The sequence below is a fragment of the Sebastes fasciatus genome, chromosome 7, assembly GCF_043250625.1.
Source record: "Sebastes fasciatus isolate fSebFas1 chromosome 7, fSebFas1.pri, whole genome shotgun sequence".
In the NCBI taxonomy this organism is placed as follows: Eukaryota; Metazoa; Chordata; class Actinopteri; order Perciformes; family Sebastidae; genus Sebastes; species Sebastes fasciatus.
The window spans coordinates 5,103,452-5,127,061 of NC_133801.1; the positions used below are offsets into that span (position 1 = coordinate 5,103,452).

Sequence of the window (23,610 nt, forward strand, 5' to 3'; positions counted from 1 at the left end):
ATTACATTTTTATTCTATTAACGTAATTAGGACATTTTTAATTAAACCTATAAAGCGTAACATGTTTAAAGTGAACGTATCTGACAGCGTATTTCATTTGTTTTCACTACAATGTCGGCTTGTAGCAACGAAACCATGATTCATGTTTTAACTCAAAGTAAACTTTGGAAAGATTGTTGTCTTGGTTAAATGTAGCAAAAGTCAACAGTGACACAAGACACCACGTGTTTACTTTCTCAATATCTACCCAAATCCACAAGCTTTCCCTAACCTTAACCAAAGAGAATTTGTTGGCTAAATCTAAACCACACAGGGGTCACAGATTGTGAACCGCCATCGTTTCAAACCTCCTTTCTACAAGGTCTGTATGGATGGATGTTCACGATCTGGTTTTTATACATTTAACTTTGGTTAATTGCTCCTCTGTCTTTCATCACTTGAGTCATGCGGTGGATGTTTTCATGCCAACCAGCTTCTAAAAACTCTCAGATTATATCCCAAATCCATGTTAATGCATTTGAGTGTGCTCGTACCGGAAAAGTGATAGAAGTCAGTATATTCAAAGCAGTAAGCATACTAAAACAAACCGTGTGAGCTGTTGATGGACACGATTCTCCCACAATGAAATGCACAAAGGAAATAAAGGAGCATGTTGGTAAAGCCTCAGAAACAAAACTATAACTATACATTTTGCTTTCTCTTTGTTGAATCGGAAGTATCTCTATAAAGGTTTTGGTTTTATTAACAAGCATCAGTGCATATATTGTATAGTTTCCTGTTAATATGAAACTCATGTTGATTTCTTTTTGATTAACTGTAAAAACAGTTTAAAGATTAGTATATATTGCATAGAATTGGTATGTAGGTATTGGTATGTGCGATATAAAAACATACATCTACATCCATGAGTGGAACAGCATTCTTTCTTCATCCCTGAAAAGCTCACATTCTCTGCAGATGCCTGGTCTTAGTGTGGCGACAGTGATACGCTCAGCGACTGCGTGCCCTGTCCTGAATGAGCCTATAGATACCGGGGCTTCTGGCTAAACTGAGGTTGAGGAGAAATTACGATGAGGCGCAATGCAGCCTTTTATGAAAGAAACATTGACTGCACTTGATTGCCTGAGATGATGGAGCTTGGACAGAGAGCGGAGTCACTGCAGCTCAGTTTGGATTAAGTGTGTGAGGAGACTGAAAAGCAACAGACCGCGTTAAAGAGATGTGGGTGTAAGATGAAGTCTTGCATCCGTGTGCACGGACACTCGCTCGGGCACATACACACTTGTGCAAGCGCGCAATTCCACACAAAAGCAAGCACACAACCACACACAGAGGTCTGTGTAAGAGAAAAGAGAGGGGAATGGGGAGAAAGAGTGATGTGCTGCGAGTGTGTGTGTGTGTGTGTGTGTGTGTGTGTGTGTGTGTGCGTGAGTCATGCATGAGTACACATTGTTAGCACGGTGAAAATCCTCACAGGTTCCTGGAAGGAATTAAAACGGCTGACGTGACACCAGGATGCAAGACTGCTCTGCAGGGCTGATCCCACCCCTCTGCTGATCCATGTCAGGGTGTGTGTCTGTGGCTCGGGAAAACTTTTTCATGGCTAAGCTCCACCTGAAACAAAGCCCGCACATTAGAGCAGTGCTAGAAGAAGTCAAATCCTTTAAAGGTGCAGTTAGAGATTCTAATCAGTGGCAGTGGGAGTGAGCGGGACGGTTTCTCTGGAGGAGGGTAATCTTTCTCCAGGATCGCTGACTCCACCTTTAAAGTAATCATCTGGAAGATTGTCATTTAAAGTTACTGTGAGGAACATTTAACTGATTATGAAACATTTTCAATTTAATACTGATGCCTCTATATATCCTACATAAGTAAATGAGACCGTCAGTGAGAAGATTATCTATTTCTATATTCTTAATGCTCGTCATCGGTGCCACTGGGTCGGATTTCACATGAAATCTTGCAGGAAACTCCTTCAGCTCAGACTCCAGCGGGGCCTCCGGCAGCGACCCATCCGCAACGGCAGGCTGTTCTCAGACACAGTTCGTAGCTACACGTACGAAAAGTAAATGCACTGTAATTTGCCACAAGTCAAATCATATATATAGTATAAACAGTGACAAACGCTTCGTTGGGAGGAGGTCGGGGTGGATGGGTGGCTCCAAAAACACCAGACTTTCGCCCAGGAGACCGGGTTTTCGTGTTTCGTGTGAAAGCAAAAGTCAACGTTGATTTATTTATCTCATAACTTCCGTACTTAAGTAACGCCACTTCCGGTGTTATTTTAACCCAAACCACAATATTTTCCTGAAGCTAACTAAGTCGTTTTTGTCACGGAACTTCCGAACTTAAGTTAAACCACTGCTGGTTTGGCGTAACCGTGTTCGGTGTGGCGTAACTTAACCACAATCTTATCCTAAACCGAACTAAGTAGTTTTGTTGCCTAAACCAGTTGTTTCCTGTGAAGACAGAAGTTTATTTTGGAAAGACTGGAGCGGAAATTGACGCTGGACATTCGTAGGAAAACACACAAACAATGAGGGATAACTTTTCATAAGATATCATACAAACCGTTGTATGAAAAAAAAAAACGCGGACAGACCAAGCCCCCAGGAAGAGTGCCGGTCATTAATCCCTTGTGGCCAAACGACGGTACTACAACTTCCGTGTCCGTCACATGATGCCATTGGGCCCAAAAGGACTTTTTTTTTGGTGAATCAACTTCATAGTACGAACACTTGAATAGCCCTTATTTAAATCATTCCTAAAAGTTGTAAAACGCACTAATAGCTCAATCCAGAGTTATTTCCTTTCCTCCGTTCATGTGAATGAGACCCAGACCGAGGCTGGAGTGAGGGCTGGGAGGCGGAGTTAGCAAGCCGTGACGACAGCGTGACAGCTGTGACATCGCGGCGGCTGTGACATCGCGATTGAGCCATGTGACCGAGCGGACGCTACTGCGCCTGCTCCGTGGGCCCGATGGATGAGGAAGATCGCCGGAAGATCCGAGTACATTTCTAGTCGGAAGTCGAGCCATTTTGTCTTCATGCGCCACTGAGCAACTCTCATAGGAATGAACGGAGCCCCGCATCCTACGCTGTATCCAGTTCTCTTAATACATCCATGGACAGACCCATTTGACGCGCAGTCGAAGCGCCGGCAGGGACTTTTTAGCTTGTAGACGTTTAGCTCAAAGCACCGCTGAGCATATTACAACCCCACAGAGCTGCTAGCATGGCTGTAGACTTTTAGTCCTGTTCTCCACAATGAGGGATTAGAAAAACCCTTTTCCATTGTGCTCACTGTGCCAGCGCTTTAGATAAGATGGCTGAACTGTGACCATCTTCCCTGTTGGACCTCAGCATCACACACATTTTAATGAATGATTCATGCTGTTATTTATCCTGGTTGGGTTTATTTATTCTGTAACCACATTACATTCATCTGGGATTCTTTTTACAAAGTGACTTGTGTTTCTGATGATGGCTCAATATCTCACTGCATTTATTAATGTCTTCATTAACACTGGGAACTTTTATGATTATGTTTATATTTTATAGCGTTTTCCATGTCCCAGGTTGCCCCCACCGCTGCACAGAAACTCTACCCTCCCCGCGAGCTTCCTCCATGTTGATTTGATCTTTATTTGGCCTTTTTACCGCAGCTCTTTGAATAAAGCTACTCAGCGCGTTTACGGGAAGCGCACAGCGCAACATCACAACCGGCTCCCTCATGCTTCCAAACTGAGCCTTTCCAAATTGGTTTTCACAAAACCTGCCAGTTTACAGGGACGAGTTTAGAAAGTCTCTCTCTCTCTCTATCTCCTCCACCCCCTCCCTTACCTCTCCTACTCCTCAGGACAACCTCCAGCAGCAGCCCTGGCCCAAAAGAAGGTGAGTCTAAATTTAAACCAGCAAAAAGGTAGCTTTGTAACCCCAAGGTGGCTTCAGAGGAGAGAGAGAGAGATGGAGGGGGAGGAGGGGGAGGAAAGTTGAGGAAGAAAAACAGGGTGGAGAAGGAGTGTTAGAAGGTACAGCAGGCTGAAGAGGACGTGACACATTTGATCGTTATTTAATGATTTTGACAGAACCTTTTTTCTTGATACAAAAACAGTTTAGAGTTTACTCTGTACGAGCATGATCTTTTTATTTAGTTATTAAGTGCTAACACTGCATGACCTCTCCAACTTTACAATGAAGAGGGGAACCTGACAAAGAGAGAGCTAAACAGGATCAATAAGATAAATATCAGTGAAGTTATTGAAGTTAAAAACCACTTTGAATGAACCCACATTTTCACATGAATTGGGGATTTGGAAGGATTCAGATTCACTATCGGAATCAGATTCAATAAAATGCTACCTTACCTATGCTGGACAGAGATTTTAATCCTATACGAAGCACGTATTTACGCCTTTACACACCGGGGATATTTTTTTTTCATGTCAATAATTTGCATGTCAATATTTTTCGAATGAATGCTTTTGTCATGAGTACTTTCACACGGAACACAAATATTGCGCGGCGAAGAAGCGACATTCATCACGCCAGGGTCAGCTCAAGGTGGGCTGGCAGGAGGTGTGCTGGATGGGTCAAACAATTGCAAGATTTTGAACCAGGAGACCGGTTCTTGTGTGGCGCGTAAAACTAAAAGTAATTTGTCACATCAGTTGTTAGTCACGTGAATAGTGAGGTTAGCATCAACCACGTCCGTTTCAACTCTTATGCATCCCAATGTGGAGGCTTTTGGCTTAAGAATAAATAGGTAAAATAGAATAAATAAAGAATAAACGTTATGTCAAACACACATAATAAAAGAGATTTATGTCTTGTAGCATTACTGGGAGTGAGTAGAAATTGGATTGAGGAATGGCTCAGGATGCAGAAGTTGGTGCAACAAAGGCAGTAAAGTTTTATCAACTAAAAATCCCAAATAAACAAATGAGAACAACAACAAGTCCCAGAAAACGTTTTAAATAACACAACTCCACTGTAAGCTATCTCCAACAGCATGTATCCCACAGTTAATGCCTGCATGGCTTTATATACCCCGTCCTGGCCCCACCTTAATTGAACTGAACCAATGCACAGGGTTTATAGGAAAACCAGAAATTCACACTGAAACCGGTTTTAAAACCAGAATTTGTAACATATCAAACATACAACTATTTCAAGGAGAGCAACTCTTCCCTCCTTGGATGAATTATTATTATTTATTACCCTTAATTAGTCAACAGTGTCTGGTCATGCAGAAGGAGTAAGAGACTACTGAGCCCTCCCGTACTTCTTCAGCCCAGATTGACACTACTAAAAAGGGAAAAGCACAATTACAGTGAACATTACCAAGGTGAAAACACACTGCTCAGATCAGCACTTAAACATGGTCAAGAAACACCATTTCCTTTCATACATCTTAGTGATTATATTTGAAATAAACCAATTAATTGGGCACAGGTGGCCTGACTAAGCCTGATGACAGCTGATTGCTTCATGAATTGTAGGGAAGCTTGGTATGAGAGAAGGTACGGAGGAAACCTTTTCACGTGTCTCAACAATTTACGGACTTTTGAGAAAAAAAATCCTTCAGTGTAAATATTCACAACCGGAAGTACCAATCTATGACGTCTTCATCTGGATGTTTTGTCTGCATGATAAGGCCACTACCTTTATTTTCTGCATAAGATTAAAATGCATAACATATACCTGCACTGTCCCTGGTTTGAATCTGTAAAAGGATCTATATTTCTTGTCACCCCATGCTCAGTTAAAGGCTAAAAAAGACCAACCAAGTTGAGTCTGGATAGCAGAGCATGCTGGAGGCAGAAATGAACAAGTGGCACACAAGTTAGAGACCGTAAGAGAAAAGGTGAGAGAGAGGGTCCAGGGAGGGAGAGAAATTCCCCGTGCCGTGGCCTAGGAGCCGCTGGACGGGCGGCGTTCTCTCCGGCCCATGAAAGGTGTGATTGTCCCACAGCTTCCCCGAGCCAGGAAAGTTCCCCCAGCGGCGGTCGGCGGCCCCTCTATCTGCCAGGAACGCAGGGCCGCGGAGAGAAACCCAGGGCCGGTTATGTCAGATACCACGCCGGGGAGGAGGTGGAGAACGAGGGGGAGGGATGAGGTGTAAAAAAAAAGGTGCTGTTCAATGTGTGTTATAAATACTTCAGAGAAACACACACACACACATTGAGGGGACACACACTCAGGAGGACAGCGGGCCCTCAATGAGGCCGTCGGCTCGGAGCGTCTGAATGAAAAGAAGGGCAGCTCTCAATGTGTTTATTTTGACAGGAGGGAGCGAGAGTGGAGGGGAGCCGGGGGAGGAGGGAGGGGAGACAGAGGGAGACAGAAATGGAGAGATGAGAGAAAAAGAGACGGAGAGGAGAAGTTAGAAGTATTTCAGGCTCGGACATTCCTTCACATCCAAAAACAAAGTTCCAGTAGAGTTTGTAAAGAAAGCCCCAGCCATGTTTCACAGCCACTTTCTCTCTTTTTTTCTTTAGGGGGGATTTCAATGCAAATATATTTTGACCCGGAGGGATGCGGAGCATGTATTCTGAGTCAGATAGTTTACTCTGTGTCTCACTCAATGACTTATGGGTGGGGTGGAGGGGAGAGGGGACAATAAAGATGGCTCCAGGCCACGGTGACTATTCAAATACACTGTAAGACGGCCCGAGGGCTAACTGATCCTGCTCGCTGTCAAGGACGCCGCTGCATGAGTACACCAGCCTGCTGCCGCTTATTAACTTAGCAGTTGTTTTTTTTTTAAAAGTGGATTTTCAGGTATTTAGTGAGCGGATCGTCATGTCACTTCAGGGCATATATATTTTAAGATGTTGACAGTTCTGATGCAACATGTACATTTTGTTCATCAAAAATGATGCAGGCACCTTTTGAGCAGTTGTGCGTTACTTATGGCTGTTTAAATTGTGAATTTGTGACTTTTCATTGTACCGCCTTCATCGGTTCAGATGAACACGTTCTCATCCCAACTCGTCACATACTGACGCTCTGTCAGACCCCTCAGCGTCATGCTGTGGTCGCAGTAAACACGTTCTTAATGTTATGAATTAGACAAAAACACTTGCTAAGGTTTAGGAAACAAAACCATTTAGTTAGGTTTAAAAACAACATTGTTGAGCTTAAAATAACTACATTTGTACAGTTAAAATGTGACTTGACGAACACAGGACACGAACGAACAGCTGATTGTAACGTTAAAGTGAAACTTAACACAAACAGCGTTCTCCTGGATGAAAGCCTTGTGTTAGTTGGACCCATCCAGCTCCCATCCCGCCTGACCGGTGTGTCTCTTTCACTCTTTAAACTACTTCACCACAGCACTTTTCCTGTACCTTTACTGTTTTTTACTGTATACTGGTATCTAACGCTGACAAAGCGTCGGTATTAGACGTCCTGGGAATGAGAACGGGCTGTTCAGAGGGGTTGAAATTTGTAAAGATGCTGCTCAGTGTCTGCGCCAAACTTTAGTGTCAAATTTAGTGTCAATCAAATTGCGTTCTTATTGGCAAGAAGTTAGGAATTCTGATGATGAGCAGAAGTGAACTTGCCTCATTTAGAACGTGTTGGATGAGAAAGATTATTGTAGCTTTGTAGTGCTCTGAGAGCTGCTCAGGTTAGTTTGACTTTGGTTTGCTGTCGGGGTGGCGATCAAAATTTGAATTGATCGTCATAACAGTGTTTAGCTGGGAATGAGCCTCCTGCAGACTGTGCAGCTTTATGCTAATAGTAATAGATAAATAGCTAAAAGTGAGTGACAGTGACAGCAGCCTCAGCTCACAGTGTTAGAACAACGGAAATTTGGGACTGTTGATGAAGCCTTCTGCGTTGTGGAACCAGTGTAAGTTTGTGTCCCCTCTTTATTTATTTATTGGGGTTGAAACGTAGAAAACACTTTCTTCAAGAAATTAGAACTGTGTCCAAAATCACTCCCCATTTGCCAAAACTTTTTTCCATAACTATTCATGACAAAATGAGCAACAATCAAATTGAATCCCGCAGCCAGACAGTGAACAGATCTTATGACTCCTTTTACATGTTGACCTATAATGCAAAGAATTTCTTCCCACCTGAAACACATGAACACACCTACCGGCCGCAGAATAATGTAATTATTGCAGTGAACCGCACTTCGCCGCTATCTGGTGTGAAGTCGGTGTAACAAGCTGATGAGTTAAAGCATGTTTTCAGGGTCTTTAAGGTCCAGTTTCAGATTTGAGATCAGCATGTTGAATTGTACACTACATTTAGTTTATAATCCCGCAGTGCAGTGGTTATGTCACTGTGTTTTCCATTCTACAGTAATGACACAAAATGATGATGGTTCATAAGTGTGCAGAATCAGAATTTGTGCTCATTGTTATGTAGTTTGTAAGATTAGTGAAAGTGACGGGGCGATATTAGACACATTACAGGAATACTTTTACATTTCATTGGCAGTGATTCAGCATGTTTTACCACTTCTACATGTGGACTACCAATGTAGTAAATGAAAAAAAGTTCAATTTTCAGGCCGTAAGTCTCTTAAATACGCTAACTGCTGAGCTGAAAACTTAATTTCTAATGTTTATTGCAGCTGTTAATCTTTGTCGGTGACCATCGATCACTTATTAAAAAATCACCATCACAGCTCGGATTCATTTCTACGGCGTCTGCAGCGGTGGCTGCGTGTTTTCAGCCTGCGCTGTGGAAATAAGTGGAGCTTGTCTACCTGAGCGTGAGAGGCTGTCAGGCTCTCCTCAAGGAGCCCCGTTCAGCCGCACACACACTCAAACACACACACATGTGCACACGCGCACAGAGTCCGGAGCCAGCAGACATAGTAGCACTCATTCATCCTCTGGCAGCGGCCGCCCCCCCCCCCCCATCCCCTCCCTTTCCCACCACTGGCCTTCAATCCTTCCCCCTGCTTTTTTCGTCCCTCCACCCTCCTCCTCCTCCTCTTCATCATCCCCCTCCTCAGACCACGTCCATTTTGGGGTTTGGGAAGGTAGAAAAACAGTCTGACGGATGAACAGACAGGATGGACACATCCATAACACAACTTGGCCCATTAAAGGCACCAGCATGCGCCAAACCATATTAGCCTGTGTCCAGCGGCGGGCGATCCGTCTCCACAGTCAGGCCCGCCTTGTTTTCCTCGGTTTTCAGTGGAAAGGACACACTGCTGCAAACACACAACAGTACTGAAGACAAAATGTATTTGGTGATTCAGGGCATCATCTCTCTGGATCTTGAGGGGACTGGTTCAAACTTGAGCAAGACTCTGAATCCCCTCCAGCTCCAGCAGTGGTGTTCACTGACCTCTGACCTCCCTGAGGAAGTTTAGAAAATAAAACAAGAATATCCCTGCAGAGATCGAATCATTACAAAGTTTGGCACTGAGACAGATACTTTGTGGTCGTCAGCTGTGGTTCACTGCTAAACTACCGACTTATGCTCGTCTCATGCACCGTTCGTAGCTATACCTATGAAAAGTAATGCAATGTAAGTCATGTATATCCCACAAAATCAATTCATGTGTAAATCACGTAATCGTGAACCTGCAAATATAAATAGAGGTGAACGCTGCATAGGGAGGAGGTCGGGGTGGATGGTCATAAAACACCGGACTTTTCGCCCACGAGACCGGCGTTCGTCTCCCATATCAAACCAGAAGTCAACGTTGATTTATTTGTCACATAAGTTACGTACTTAAAGTTACTATATGTAACTTTCAGAAAATCCTTGTTATTATTGACGCTGGTGGACGTTAAGTGAACTGCAGTCGGCATTAGATGTGACTACATTACAATCATATATAACCATTACAATCTGTAATCTCCATGATACCAAATAGCTTGCCATTTGCAAATTACTTCATCAGCTAACGTTACGAAGCAAAATCGTCCCGAGTCCTTCAATCAGTCAACAGGGTATTATAGGCAACCAATAAAGTATGGGAAGATCTCAGTTTCTAAGTTACATTACAATCTGTTCACACGTTGGAAATACAAAGCGATTAATACATGTAAATTGTTACATGTAGTACCTTTAACGGCCACCGGTGTCATTAATAACAAGGATTTTCTGAAAGTTACATATAGTACCTTTAAGTAACGCCACTTCCTGAGTTATTTTAAGCCACTTTTCCTAAACCTAACTTAGTAGTTTTGTTGCCTTATCCTTGCTGGACATTTGTGGGAAAACGAACGAAAAAGGAGGAATAATGTTTTTGCAAGAGGATACGTTGAATTATGTCCGTCCGTATTCACATTCCATTAAAAGCGATCACTTCAATACTCGCAGGTTTGTATTAAACCCATATTAACCCTACAGTACTCTACATGTAGTTACTACAGTACGTTCCCAGTGTGTTAAACCAGGTCAGGAGCCAGTTCAGGTAACACAAGGGCTCCTCCACAGAGACAACAGACACTGTAAAAGGGGTTATTCTTCTCCCGTCTGTCATGTGTGGGTGTTAACTTTAACCCCCTGATCATGGAGGTGGCTGCAGGGCCACTAATCTGGCCCAGCTGGGTGCTGCAGTATCTCTCACTGGATGTGTGTGTAGCTGTTAATTGGTCCTGGCCGGGGGGCCTCTGATTGGAGGCGGTGGAAAAACAAATGAGCTGCAGTAACAGGTCGGTGAAAGTGAGAGGGTCCTTCAGATTCCTCTGTAACATGTCAGTGAGTGGAGGAGAGCTGGAGGGGGGGTCAGTGTGAAGCCGTCAGTCATCCCTCATCTGGACATACTCACCATGAATGCCTTTTTAAAATGTCTTCAAACACACAGATCAATGCAGTTTTTTAAATATATACATATTGATCTGTAACACTTTACAGGTCCGTTGTTGCCCTGGAAAGAAATATGTGAAATTTGTCTACAGACAAGCGTACAATTCAAGATTCAAGATTCCTTTTACTGTTACTTCTTAATATACAGGTTTAAGAGAGTACAATTCTTTTGTTTAGGCCCCTTTATATAGCAGCATAATAGCAATAAAAACAGTAAAAAGACATTAAAAGGTAACAATACAATAAAATACAATATAATACAATATTATATTATTTCAATATTATTATAAAATCAACTTATAAAGAATAAAAGTCTCCAAAAATACATGATTAATGAATGAATATTTACTTGGGTTTAAATGGAACAGGGTCTTTCAAGGAAGTATATCCGAAAATTGAAAAGTGTTTATGAATTGAACTAAATCTAAACAAAACAAACTTTCTATAAACAAAAGTGTTAACAATTTCTCTTGTCACCTAAAAAAAACAAAAAACATCTTCTTTCTTGAAAAGTCAGTTTTCATTTAGAAAACCATGAAGCTCCCGTCTTCGGCCTGATCCAACCACCGAGGTGTTTCTATTTATTTTGGCTCATTCTCAGTTTGATGTTGACAAAGCGTTGCAGTAAATGTCTTCCTGACATCCAACTGTATCGTCTCCAAAGAGTCCTACAGCTGTGAGCCGTCCCGCCCCGACAGGTAAAAGCATCGGCTGCCAATCAAACGTCGTCTGCTCACGCTCAAACAGCCTTGAGAGGAGCTCTGACCCCACATTACCTGTCCACCTGTGTCCTCCTGCAGACAGGTGCAAAGGTCCTGCACACCACTTTACATTTAACTCACTACTTTTTGTGACGAGTGGGGATGAGAACGTGTTGGTTGTTTTCAACGGCAATCATTCCCTTTCCCCCACATCTTCTCAGCTGGTGTGTGGATTCAAACCTGCATCCCTATAACTTCTCGGCTACTTTTTGCCTTCACAGCACTAAAGGCCATGGCCCCAGCTGTTATATTGTCCCCACTTACATGCATGTGTGTGTGTGTGTGTGTGTGTGTGTCCAGCTGTACACACACACAGCTAATGAACTCTAAGTGCCTGGCGGCAGTTGTCACGGTGGTGCGACTGTCTCAGTGCCTTCAGTTAAAGGCCACAAAACAGCCTGATTTGAGTTCATTCAGGTCTGAAGCAGCGATCGTGAGGGAACTGATTCAAAGAAATTAGAAAGTGCACGGCAGCCGCTTCCATTTCAGATCTGTTTTTAAGTTATTAGCAAAAAGCAATGTGTTAAACCTTCATGGAGCCGGCTTCTCATTTTTAACTGCAGCTGATCTTCGCTTTAACTAGTTGAAATGACAACACTGGATTATATCAGCTGCAGCCAATTAACATTAATTATCTGAGTAACCGGACCAAAAGCCAAAGTGGAACTTCTATTATATGTAGTTAATGTGCTCTCTCTCGGGGTAAATCATTTGATTGTTAGAGAACGAAACTCCACTTTGTTGAGTCATATAACTAATTTAAGCTGATTTAATTTAATTTGATATACACCAGTTAGCTCCTGGTATAGATTTACAGTAACCCTTTCTCTTCGGGCCTTCTTCAACAGGTCAAACAACATAGTTAACACTGTTTTAACAGCTTGATACCTGTGAACTGATGACAGAAATGATGCATCTTCTGTTTAGCTGTAGGTTGTAGCTGTGAAAAATGGTAAAATATAATAGATTTCTATCAGCTCTGTATCTGTAATTGATGAACTTTTTACGCAGACAAATTAGTCCATTTGTATTTTTGTTATTCCTATTCTATAGCTGTTTGTTTCATTGGTGGTCTAACAGGGACTTCAACCTCTCTGGGTGTTAACATCATTTTGGGGTAAATTGACCCACTATTATCACATAAAAAAGGTAGATTTAATGCATGTTTAATCAATTTGGTCACTTTTTGATTTGGTTTTGGTTGGATTTACTGATCGCTGTTTTCGCCTTTTTTCAGAAATGTATTTTTTTCTTTTTTTTTTAAACTTGTCTCCTGTAATTTTCCGTGCTGTTCTGAGACTGCAAATAGTGCTTAACATCAGTCCATCCGCTGCCTAATACACAGCAGATAAACAACAGACAAACACACAGTAGATAAACAAATTATAGAAAGAATTATATACACACAATATACATGCACATATGCATTAACACACAAACACACATGTGCACACTCACACACACACACACACACACACACACACACACGTGCATGTAAGCATCCACTCCTAGCAGGAAACCGGTAATGGGTGGGGTCCCTTTAACATGCACACCTGTGATGACTGATAAGATAAGTACAGGACATAATGTGTGTGTGTTGTCATATTCGTGTGTGTGTGTGTGTACCCTGTCATGCACCTGTATACTGTAAAATATACAAGTGTGTTTTACCTGTGTGTGTGTGTGTGTGTGTGTGTGTGTGTGTGTTGTTATATTCGTGTGTGTGTGTGTGTACCCTGTCATGCACCTGTATACTGTAAAATATACAAGTGTGTTTTACCTGTGTGTGTGTGTGTGTGTGTGTGTGTGTGTGTGTGTGTGTGTATATGTAGCAGAAAAGTTCCCGTCTGTGAAGACAAACTGTGCTGCAGTCTCGGGGCCATCAGTTCCATCGCTCCTCCACTGTATGATACACAGATAAAAAAAAAGTCACTCAGAGCAAATATGGTTTTCAGCTGGTAGAATATTAAACAATCAGAGATTGTCTGTGCTGTAAACAAAGATTAATTCTCAGATTCGCTGCAAATATTTGCAGCAAATAATCAGTGTCATGAGGATATTTGCCAAGTCATGGCTGTCCTCCTCTTCGCCATTCTGCTGCTTCCTCACACACAGCTCAAGACTGAGACAAGTTTTATTTATATATGATTTACTTGAGTAGATAAATGTCTGTCTCTGTAAATGCTGTGTGGCAATTTTGAGAGTAATTAGGGTTTAATTGATGCCCTAAAGCCACTTCAGAGGAGCACCTGAGCTGCTTATGGACACAAAAACCTTGAATATATTTAACTGTGTTATTCTTTTTTTATTCATAAAATACTCTGTATGTTCTGTACATTGCTGTATTTAACAGAGATTTGACAGATTTGAAGAATACTTCATTTTAGTATTGACTAACAAGAAATGTAGTGAATGCAGTTCCTGTTTACTTGCAACATGAGGAAGTTATTGTTCTGTGCCTAATCCATTAAGCTGCTCCTGTAGCTACTGTACATTTTTAATGATGTTTTACCACATCATAAAGAAAAGTAACATTTGCAGTAACTACAATTTTATAAAATGTTTTCAAATTTATAAAAATATACAAATAAAAGATCAATACCACCACCTTAAAAACACATGCATGGTACCTTACTGTACACCTTTTTGTGGTTGGGAAAAACTGTCATTCGGCAATGATGCTAAATAATTTCAAAAGACATCTCGAGAAAAAACACTCTCTACAATATCATTAAATATTAGGCTATTTATTAAATTAAATATTAAATAATTCAAACAAATGAGAGTGCTCAATGGATAAAATGGAATTAATATATTATATATAATTTAATTTGTTTGTATTTTGCCCTGGAAAAACTAATAATAAATTATACATTTGAACAAAGGAAAATCTTTTTTGTGTATATTTTAGCTAATTTTTTTTATCTGCAAATCAGCTCAACATCGGCCTAAAAGCGTGAATAAGCCTATTATCTCATTGATATTAATGATAATTTATAAATGTCACATGTTGCCATGAAAACAAATCACTATGAATGGTTGCCATGGTCTGTCTGACTACCGTTTACTTGAACCCTTATTTAAAGGAGCAGTTTGTAGGATTTAGTGGCATCTAGTGGTGACGTTGCAGATTGCAACCAACAGAATACTGGCGGCTCACTCCTCCCTTTCTAAGCGTGTCAGAGAACTACGCCGACCTTCAGGTAACGTAAAAACTCAAAGCGCTCTCTCTAGAGTCAGTGTTTTGTTTGTCCGTTCTGGGCTACTGTAGAAACATGGCGGACTCTGTAAAGGTGACCCGCTCTCTATGTAGATATGGACTCATTCTAAGAAAACGGAAACACAACGATTCTTAGTTTCAGGTGATTATACACTAATGAAAACATAGTTATGAATTTTATATTCCATTTCTGCTAATAGATCTCCAGACATCCTACACACTGGCCCTTTAAAATAAGCAAAATGGCAAAAAGCTGTTGAAGTTGTTCCAAAGCTTAGACTTGCCCTCCTGATGCTTGTTTCTTCTTCTCTTCATCTGAATCCGTTTGTATAAACCAGGGCAAACTGGCAGGCTCCTAAATGTCAGGAAAAGCTGGCAGGACGTCGTACGGAAGAAATGCAATTTTTACACAACTTAGAGCTCCATGTGCTCCGATACAGGGACGAAAAAACAAACATGAAAACTGAACAAATAAAGTGAAATCTGACTCGAGGGGGAAATTCGAGTCCGACTCGGCCAAATTGGTTTCAAGCTGAGAATCAAAGGCTCGGTTCTCAACCGGTCAGCCCCAAACCTCCATTGTAAAGTCCGGTTAGGAGGCCGGAGCGGAGCCAGATTCAACAGAGCAGTCTGACACATCGCTCCATCACATCCTGTCATTTGGCAGAGGATGGACACCCTGTCTTCATCCATCTTTGAGATGGAGACAAACACAGCCTGTGACATGCTCTGTGTGTCTTTATGTGTGTGTGTGCAGACATTTGTGTGTATGTCTCAATGCCTGTGATTTACAAGGCAGCGGACAGTAGTGGCTGTCATGTCAATTCAAGTAGTGTTGTCTTAAAGTCTAGCCAGTAGCTCTCTCTCTCTCTATCTCTCTCTCACACACACACACACACACACACACACACACACACACATGCACTCTAACAGTGTGTTTGACCCGACACATGCTCTCCAGATGTTGGTGAACATTCCTGAAGGTCTCATCACACTTGTGGACATTTTATGTCTCCTCACACCGTCCTGACACTGTCACAGTCCAGTTCTTGGGTTTGTTCAAACTGAAAGCGGCTATGAAGAGACGGAGCGTCCACTCTGCTTCAGGACTGAAACACAGATCTGCGGCTGGATGTAACATTTTGGGAGTAATCAAACACTCCCAACTGCTGACAACTGTCACAAAGGCCCCTATGGCCCCGTTCAGACCTGGCATTAACATACATCTTGGATCTTATCACAAGAGGACAGCTCTGAGTACACAGTCCGTTTGGTTGGTCCCAATCAGAGTGAAATTGATACTTTCGGTAATTTTTCTATTTAGTTCAGTACAGTTTCACGGTGCACAAATTAAAAAGGACCAAATAAAAAAAAAGAAATTTGCAAAGGGGCGTGTACGAAGGAGCGAATTTATCTTTTTCGTCTCGAGAGCTGCCACTTCTAGGCAGGGAATTGCAGAATTTGAAATATTGCTGTCAAAGTTTTTTCACTTTGACAGATCTACTGTGAATACAGATCCTTTCTCATCCACTTATCTCAAATGACTTCATAAACGTCACTATTTTTGTGGACTTTATTTAGCATATTGGGTGAGCTAGCAAGCAACGAACGGACGCAACGATCGTGTGTGTGTATGTGTTTAACTCATCCTCCTCTTACTGAATTCAGAACTCAATAGAAACTCAGCCTTCCTTCATTTCCCTCTGGTCTCTTTGCTTTCTCCTCTTGTACGTTTGAAACAGATTCATAAAGCCCTGGGATAAGTCTGACTTGTTTGCTTTGTGCGGACGCCCAGGGCGGAGTTGCATCTAATTGCGTCTTTCCAAAGACTTTGAATGTACGTAACTGTGTGTACTCTTAAATTCGCCTCGTGTTCTGTCCGAACACAAAGGTAGAGATCACACCACAGCATCTGCACGACCCGCTGCTCTTCGATTACCAGATGATAGATACTCAACACTTGCAACCCTGTAGTTTGGCAATTTCTGAACATCTTAAAATCATATGAATGTTTGTTATCATAACTCTGTTTAAGATGCTCAACAATCGGATTTAAACCTTTACTAATCTTGGTAAAGTCAATCAAACAGTCCTGCTTCACATTGATTACAGAGCAGTTTGAGTTGAAGTGCCTTGCTCATCAGCAGTGTAATTCGAGTGTACTTGTATAGGCCTACTGATGTTACGGGCAGGCTGCCAGTTCCAAGAGGTTTCCAACAGTATTAGAACCGCCTGAGGTGACACAGCGATTAGAGTAAGTTTGCATATTGGGGTGGATATATCAGCAGTGTGATATCCCACAGGTCTAGGAAGTGGAGGTGATTTTGTGGATCAAGGTTTATTTAAGTGATACAAACAATCGGTGCGGGGGGTTTCCCCCTGCGTCGCCGCTCGCCAAGCTCAGCACCCGACATCATAAAATCCAACCTGACTGTCTGCTCTCTGCAGACACACAAGAAGAAGCAGAGAGCAGTACAAAGTCCTGAGGATATTGTTCTTCACACCCCCCCCCACTGCATATCCAAACATCCTGAAACTATAGCGGAGAAACAGGAGTCGTCCTGAAACACAGCCAGTATATTAACCTGTGATATGACTGATTCTTATCACTGTCGGATCCACCGGAGGCTTATTATAAGCAGACACCACCACCACTAAACAATGTGACTTTTATTTTGAAATCCACAGTGGATCACGTTACACTGTGGACTTGACAAAGCCAGCAGGTGCTCTGTGTGTAATCATAACAGAGACAATGTTACTCACGGAAATTAAGATAAGATAAGGGGAAACTTTAATGACACTTGGAGGGGAACCCGGTCAATGCAAACAGATCACAGGATGCAGCCAAGAAATGAATCATTCATTAATTAACCAAAATATAACAGGAAGAAGAAACAGAGCAGGAAATAAAATACAAATAGAAATTAGCAAATGGAGGGATCATACAGTATAAACATCACTTTATTATTTGAGGCTGGATCAGGACTTTATGGAACAAGGAAAGAGCATCATCTGAGCCAGCGAGTCAGGGATCAGAACCAGCAACCTTTTTAGAAAGCTGACCTTTGACCTGCACAGAGGCTGCCTGTCTGTCTGCCTGTCTTTCTGCCATGATCGTCCCTGAGTCGATGGACCTGTTTTGATCGATACAGTACTCCCTGTCCGTCCCACACACACACACACACACACACACACCATCAGGTTAAATGTAATCAGCCTCCTCCTCTGTGTTCGTCTCTCAGGCCAGCGGTTTATCTCGGGCCTCTTTGCAACACCCACGGCCGACGGAGCAAAGTCCAACAGCTTATCTGCCTCTGCTGGCCAGCGGCGCTCAGTCTGTCTGTCTGTCTGTCTGTCTGTCTGTCTGTCTGAATGACATACTAACTGACAGTCTCTCTGTCTTCTTAAGTAGCTGCTGTTCTACTTGTCTGAATGTCTCTCTGTCTTCTTAACTAGCTGCTGCTCTACCGTCTGCCTCCATCTGTATTAGCTGCTCTACAGACTCTCTCTGACTGTCTCACTCACTGAATTACCGCATTTTACATTTTATTTTGTTTTTATTTTACTGTTTTTGTAATTGTTTTTTATATACAGTAATGTATAATAGAGTGATGCAGGGATGTTGTATTTTTGTAGGCCAACCACGAAGTTAGCATCGCCCTGGTTCCCTCGACAAAAAGCCAATTTTGGATTATTGCAGAAAATAATCTCTGTGGCAAACACACGTTTATGATACTTACACGTTTTGTTCAATGAGATAATCTTCACAAATGAACACCACTTTTCTGATTTTCGAAGTGTGAATGTAATTAGCAGAAGTAAAAAGCTAACGTTAGGCAACAACCGAACTACACCACGATCGCATGAGTGCGAGTATACACAATGAGGCTGTAAAGGAGGACGAGTTGGCGTGATGACGTTTAGTCGCCACTTGTTAGCAACCTTTTTTAGACACATAAACGCTTCAAAATTTATGATATCTTGTGTTAACCACAGACCTTATTTCAGTAATCTAACTAAAAACCCGTTCAAAAAAGGGGGAACCGGAAGTGCTATAATGCTGCATTTTACCCCCGTTATAGGCGAGATACAAATAATCATCATTATGATTACAAGTGGGATGTTTAGAGGTGCAACTAGTAATTATTTTCATTTGATTAATCTGACGATTATTTTCTCGATTAGTTGTTTTTCCTACAAAATGAAAAAGTAATGTGAAAAAGAGCCCATCAAAATCATTCTCAGAGCTCAAGCTGATGACTTTTTATGCATCATGTTAATGAAAACTGCAAATTTATGTTTGAAAAATGATTGAAACTATTTGTCTTCACTTTTAAATCGTGCATATTTGAAAACTTCCCACACCATTTTGGACGTATAAGTATAAATGTGTTGTGAGATCAGGCTCTCTGACTGACTTATGAACTGTCTGTCTCTTCTTTGTCTTCTTTACTAGCTGCAACTTTAGTCTAAATGTCTTTCTGTCTTAATGAACTTCCGTCTGTCCGGTTAACCACCAAACTGTCTCCCAACCTCTCCATTTATTAGCTACAGCTCCATTTGACTTTTTTTAACAATTAGTTTATGTCACTTCTTAAGACCTTTTGAGCTAACTATGACATGTTACAGGTGCTCCAGTATCCTTAGAGAAGTCGCATATGAATAACAGACTTTTTTTGTTCGAAATGCAAATTTGCTGCTCAGATCTCGACTGACTTACTGCCTAACTAACTGATCTGCCTGTCAAGAAAAGGGAGAGTACAGCCTGAGGGCTGAACTGTAAGTGCTCTCTTCTCTCCCTGTCTGGCTCTTCCTCTCCCTCTCCCTTCATTCCCTCCCTCTCCTCAGGCAATAACAAGTGTAAACAGTGCTTCTACCTAACAGGATCCAGGATGCACGGCCTCATTTGCATGGAACATCTTGAAAACATGCACCACCCTTTTTCTCTCCTCTCTTTTTCTTTCTTTCTTTCATGCTTGTATCAGTTTCTCAATCAAACACCTGCTAAATGGAGGAATCCTCCCTACTCTGCCTCACAGTGAAACATGTGAATGTCACTATGTCAATTAGGACTATCTTGTTTAATAAAAGTCTGTAATATTTGTTTGCTAAAACACAGTTAGATTTTTTTTTTGGCATACGGAGCGTGCAGCATCTCACAGTATCACAGAGTGTCTGTAATATGATGAAATGAAGGTTGGACATAAACTAGAGCAGCAGAAGCAGAAAATACATCTTATTTTTTGAAACTCTCTCATTTGAGCACAGACGCTCTTTGTGCAGGTGTTCATGCTCGCAGGCTCCACGCTGGCTTCGCTGTCACCGGCAGTAGAGCCTGAGGGCAGCTGTCATCAAGTGTTCAACAGCGCCGACTGAGAGACTGTTGCACCTCAGGAGACAAATATCCATTATAGTGAAGATGACAACAGCGACACGGCTCTGATCTCCACGTTGACTCTCTCTAAAGCGTCTTTCAGACCTCCACATGCAGCTACTAATTATGCAAAACGTGACACAAACTGTCTTTGATAAGATCTTATCAATGGGAAGGCTTTCCCATAAAAACTGTTTATAGTGTCACACCTTCATCTGTCATCCAGTGAGCTGGCTGGAAAAAACATCTCCATAGAAATGAGGGCTTTGTTTGAACTCATTACAAAATTAGGAAAAACTTTGTGTGTTCTTTAGAAAAGCTGAATCAACTCAAATGGGGAGGAGTACATGAGTAATTGAATACAGATTACTGAACCAAGCTAGTACTGCAGCCCAGTAGGAATTACATCCATTTTGGACGACACCTCACAATCCATCAACATTTACTTTCCCTAACACTAATCAAGTTATTTTTGTGCCCAAACCTAACCAAACCTTAACTGAAGCGTTGTCAGCTCAGAAAACTATTTTAGTTTTGGCCACACAGGCCCAAAAAAAGTGTCATGACCAAGTTCGAGAGCAATAAAATTAAACATCTGGACTGATTTCAAGCAGGTTGTTGGTGTTTAAGGATTTTCTCCCTTAATATGAGCCACTTGCTGATGTTCTCTAGTGAATGTACATTTATAAATTATCAAAGCCAAATTATACTTTTGTCCCATAACTAAAGCAACATTTCTCTATTATGTGTTCCTCTGAACTGAACACAAGCATTTTACACCTTTAGGGTTACATAAGACCAGGGCGTCGGGACCTTTTTGATATGTGCCATATCAACATTAAGGTTAACATTAAGTTTAATTATGACACCACATCAAAATTAAAACCTCTAACAGATCTGTTATTCTTCTTCCATAAAGGTGATGTGCATAGCAGCATTTTAAAAAGCATTTTTTTCTCCCATAATCAGGACATTGTAATTATATATGAGAACACTGTACAAGAAGGCTGAAATCATTAACCCTGCCAACCTTCCACCACTGTTGTTCATCAGCAGTAAAGGGACATATCATGCTCATGCTCAGGTTCATACTTGTATTTGGGGTTTTTACTAGAACATGTTTATATGCTTTAATGTGCAAACAACACATTATTTTTCTCATATTGTCTGTCTGAATATACCTGTATTCACCCTCTATCAGAAACGCTCCGTTTTAGTGCATTTCAACGGAATGGCAACGGAATGGCAACGGAATTGCGTTGCTAGGAAACAGCTTGGGTCCATGTTTACTTCCTGTCAGCTGATGTCATTCACATACACTGCAACAGGAAACAAACTGGGACACATTTAGAAAGTTTACATCTAAAACTGTGAAATTGTCTAAATATTGTAGATTTGTGACACCACAATTGTACAGAAATCCTGACGGCTTGTTTCAAACGCACAGTTTCTGAATACGGGCTGTGTGTATTTATCTGTGGATTGAGCGTTTTGATGCTTTCACAGTATTTATATATCACTTAAACCTGCTTTATGATATATCTATATATAATATATCTATCTTTATAATAAGACATGAAAATCTCCCTTTTTACAAAATGGGACCTTTAACGAATTCTGCGAGGAAGGCAACAAGTACCAGCCAATCAGAAGCAGAGAAGGGCGGGTCTTTGCGGAATGGGGAAAATGTCGGGGGAAAAAATCAATCAATGTACCGTAAATAGCAGGAGGCCATGGATGAAAGGGCACTTCAACATTTCCAAAAAACTCTCCGGCACACTTATTGCTAGTGTGCTGTTGGTTAAGGCACACGGTAACTTATCCAATGTCACTCTCACACTGCCTAAGGTTGGCCTACCCCTGCTTCAGACCAGCTTCCTGTGTGTGGTAAAGTGATACTGAAAGCAGCATCCTTATGCTGTGTTTTCCCAAAAGTGTCTGCATTTTTCTTCCCACACTGGCAAAGACTAAGTTACATCTTCTACAACATGTTGACTTTAGGATTTATGACTTTACATTTATAAAAAAAACACAAGTGATTCCTGCACAAAACATTCCCAACAATGTGTGGATAAGACACAAATCCCAGAAACTCTAAACTAAATCTTCAGCTGAGGTGGTTATGGCCATTTGTGACATCCAGACTGTTATCAGCAGCCGCTATCTATTTTCTAAGAGTCTCGCGTTTGGAAACTGGGTCAGCTGAGGGTCACAGATTACAACCGTAAGGTTACAAATGTAAGGGTCACACTAAAGTTTTTTTTTCTCCCCCTTTTGTTGCTGAAATTGTTCCACTCTTAACTGCTGCATTGTTGCTCCTTCAGAACCTCCAGCCACAGCACGTTATCTGTGGATAGACTCTAATCTGTTTCCCTTCATGAGAAGCCCGGACTGAATGAGACCACTATCAGCGCGGTCACCTGATTACTGCGAGGGGACGTATCAGAGTGACATTTTAGAGTCAGCCAGGTTAGTCATACCTGGAGCAGCCTGCTGTGTGTGTGTGTGTGTGTGTGTGTGTGTGTGTGTGTGTGTGTGTGTGTGTGTGCGTGTGTGTGTGTGTGTAGCTGTGGAGACCATATCAGGCGGGTGCTCGCCATATCTTATCAAGCCAACTGCTCTGAAGGGACTATTGTGCATGCAAGGTGACGAACTCCCTTAGATTCCCACTCAGACTATATACCAGTGACCATTTCTCTAAGGTGTGTGTGTGTGTGTGTGTGTGTGTGTGTGTGTGTGTGTGTGTGTGTGTTGTGTTCATTTACAGAACCACATATTGATGTTGTTTCGTAAAAAAAGGGTGAAAGTATCCGAAAAATGCTCGAGTTTCTGCAGCAACAGGTACCGTTATGTGTTCTTTAGCATCATGACTCACTGATCGAAACTGAAGTAAAACGGTGAAACTAACATGTTTAGTACGTGTGTGTGTGTGTGTGTGTGTGGTTGTATGTGTGTGTGTGTGTGTGTGGTTGTGTGTGTGTGTGCGTGTGTTACAGCAGTCTATACTTTTTAAGCCTTGGGGCTCACGGTTGCTGGGCTTGACGTGACAGAGAAGAAAAGGCAGCGACCAATACGTGACAACTCTGACAACACAGCTTGCTCAACCCAGCGGAGAGACAGACATGCAGACAGACAGGTAGGCGGATAGACGGGTAGACGGTTAGACGGGAGGCCTGGCGACAGGGCTGGGGAGCAGGAGGCCAGGGAGGGAACCAAGATCAATAAATCAACTTTTTATTTTCCTGCAGATGAAAAGAGAAGGAGCCATCAGCATGTCACTTTAGAAGTTACGTACGTGAGCTGCACGGCATTTTGATCACCTTTAAAGTCATTTTGCTACACTTTCATATGCATCAATACTCTTAGTTTCTTGATATTATACAGTAGTGATTCAGCAGGTTTACCTACTCTAGTTGCTGCTTAGAAAACTCCTGTGATGTGTACAGGAAGTGATTT

At 41.8% G+C, this 23,610-nt stretch overlaps 1 protein-coding gene across 1 annotated transcript in view; it reads right to left on the reverse strand.

The window, feature by feature from the left end:
- Window positions 1-2,507: 2,507 nt before the first annotated feature.
- Window positions 2,508-23,610, reverse strand: part of gpr4 (G protein-coupled receptor 4) — a 208,793-nt gene continuing 187,690 nt past the window's right edge. The window contains exon 4 of the mRNA XM_074641203.1: window positions 2,508-2,547. The gene's annotated coding sequence lies outside the window, so the exon portion shown is untranslated. The remainder of the gene's footprint in view (window positions 2,548-23,610) is intronic.